Genomic DNA, 2,790 nt, shown 5'->3' with positions numbered 1-2,790 from the left:
GAAGGACAAGAAGAGGATCTAAGACCACCTCATCGCCATCCAAATCCTAAAGAAGAGGGGCCTAAAGGGGTCGGGCATCATTGCAGCCTACCACACGAGAAGGGTGGCGCCGTTGATGAGACGCGCGTTGCCGCTGTATGTGATGGGGCCTGAGGCATCATTCGACGGGATGGCACTCGCTGAGGGAGTGCTCTCCCCCTCTAAAGTAGTGTAGTGCATCAAGGAGGTGATGGAGCCTTCGCGGGACGATGCCGGCGCTCCCCTTGAGTTCATGTATCTGGTGTCGGGGCACCCTCTGATGTGGCCGGAACTAGGCTATGTTGTCTTCGTAAGTCTCCTTTCCTCATGCCTCATCTTCAATTGAACTCCCGACGCCTTGATACTGACATTGAGATGGGGGGACCAGCCGAGGAACCTCATCCTCATGGATCACCTGGCTCCGCTACAGAGTGATCCATCCATGAGGGCGGCGAATCACGCCGAGGCCAAGCGGCAGAGGAAGGCAAAGGAGGACGAGAGGAAGAAGAGGCAGCAAAAACTACTGGCGTGGGTGTGAGGGGAGGACACTGACAGTGATGACAAGGAGGAGGAGGAGGAAGATGATGATGAGGTAGTCGATGACACCGAGCGTGATGACCTAGAGAGCGGGGATATGCTGACAGGTACCCGCTCATCCTTGCAGGGGTTAGGACCCTTCCCATTTCATGGAGGGGAAGGCACATCCGTGAGGCCAGCGGAGATGGGCCGGACCATCGGCCTACCCCAAGATCTAGCAGGGGCGAGCGGATCTACCGCTGCCCTCGAGGTGCCAGCGGAGGAGGGTGGCTCCACCGCCGAGCCCCAAGAGCCAGCAAGGGTGGGTGGATCTACCGCTGCACCCGAGGTGCCAACGGAGGAGGGTGTCTCTGCCACCATGCCCCGAATGCAAGGGAAGCGAGCCCCTCTACTCGGGAGCAGGGGTGGGCTCAAAACAGCCCCACCCTAACGAGGCGGAGCAGGGGTTTGGGGTTTCACCCCCAAACGTATCCGCCGTCCAACAGCACTGATGTAAGTCACCAATTCCACTATTTTTCTCTGTTTCATCGTGACTCACGCCTTTCTGTCTCACAGCGTCTTGAGACGGTGCAATCTTTTGGCGCTAGCGCCAAAAAAGAGCATCACTGTTCAAGTGAGGAGGCAGCCATCGGCTGTTGTCGCACCTGTTTTGGGCAGGAGTTGCACTGGTGCGACTGCGTCGTCGACCGATGAGGCGTCGCTCATGGTGGCACCCATGCCCTCGGTGGGACAAGGGGGTGCTGGGGCTCGAGGGATGCCCTCGAAGGTCCTTGAGCAGCCGGCGACAGAGGTGATACTGCTGTCGACAACGGGGCGAATGGAGCTACCGACCACGCTTGTGGTGCCGACCGCAGTGAGCATGACGTCGTCGGTCGAGGCCCCGCCAACGCAGGCGGAGGTGGTAGTGGCTATGAAGGGTGAGACATAGTTGGATCCAACCATGGCGGTGCTCGAGGCAGCGGCGCGATCCAATCCACCGACGGTCCAAGTGACGGCGCCCGACATGGGCCGAACGGAGGGGGACGCGGCCGAGGGGTCCCCGAACATCATGGCGGTGGTAGAGAGGACCGGCGGGGAATCGTTCCTGGCCCTGACATATGGGGGCAGCCGTTCACCTACGCGGGAGGAGCCCCTACTCCGGTGGACGAATCCACAAGACCCAACGTCGACACTCTTCACCCTCGATGATGCCACTGAGAGCATAGAGCGGGAGAGTCTCGATGAGGGGATTGCGGCCATGCTAAAAGCCTTAGACCATGCCAGGGGTGCCCTGCATGAAGTCGTCATTCCCACTGGCCTGGTATTCACTTGACCTTGCCTCTCGCCTTCTTCTTTCTTCATGTATTTTTGTGTTCTGACATTTATCTTTTTTCAGTCCCTTATCGCTCATAGTTGGGAGAAATCTCGATTCCTTCGCGAGCAGAAGGATAACTAGGACCGCCTCGCTGAAGAGGCGCAGCTGCACGAGGATGTGACCGCCTAGCTCATTGCCGCCCAATAGAGGGTGGCTGAGCTAACTCCTGTTACCGAGGAGGCGTACAGTTTATGACTACGGGAGGCCAAGGCCCATCGGCATGAGGAGACTGAGAGGGTGTTTGAGGCCCTGTCGGTGAGGGTGCCGCAAGATGAGGAGGAGGCCACCAGAGTCAGGAGGGAGCGGGACGAGCTGCTCTAGAGGGACACTGAGACCCACCAGTGGATCCTTGACCTTCTGGCTGAGGCTAATAAGGAGTGGGAGCTAAAGCTAGTAGCTGAGGAGAAGCTCGCAGCCCTAGAGCAGAGGGCGAGTCAGGATGCCAAGGCGGTCGCCTAGCTGCACAAGGAGCGAGACGAGCTGCTCCAAACCATGGGGAGGCTTTGCTCAGAGTGTGGCGTGACCCGCTCAGAGCGTGACTAGGCCATCTGAGAGCGCAATGAGGCGCAATAGAGGATCTGCTCCCTCCAGGCCGAGCTCGGAACCACAACAACCCAGAGGCTGGAGGCTGAGGGCATCTCCACCAGGCTGGCTATAGAGCTCACCGAGGCGAGGAGGAACCTTCAGGTAGAGAGTGACAAGCTTGGTATCCTGAGCACTGCCCTTAGAGTGGTCTGCAACGACCTAGAGGTGGTGCGGTCGGAGGGGACTAGTTCGCTCATGGCCTGTGCCGTCGAGATCACGGCGTGGGTGCGCCAACTTGAAAGGAACGCCCTTCGTGCTGGGATCAACCAAGCCTTTGCAATTGCCCGCTCTCATTA

This window comes from Miscanthus floridulus, chromosome 1 (genome assembly GCF_019320115.1).
Source record: "Miscanthus floridulus cultivar M001 chromosome 1, ASM1932011v1, whole genome shotgun sequence".
Lineage (NCBI taxonomy): Eukaryota > Viridiplantae > Streptophyta > Magnoliopsida > Poales > Poaceae > Miscanthus > Miscanthus floridulus.
This window is presented reverse-complemented; position numbering follows the sequence as displayed.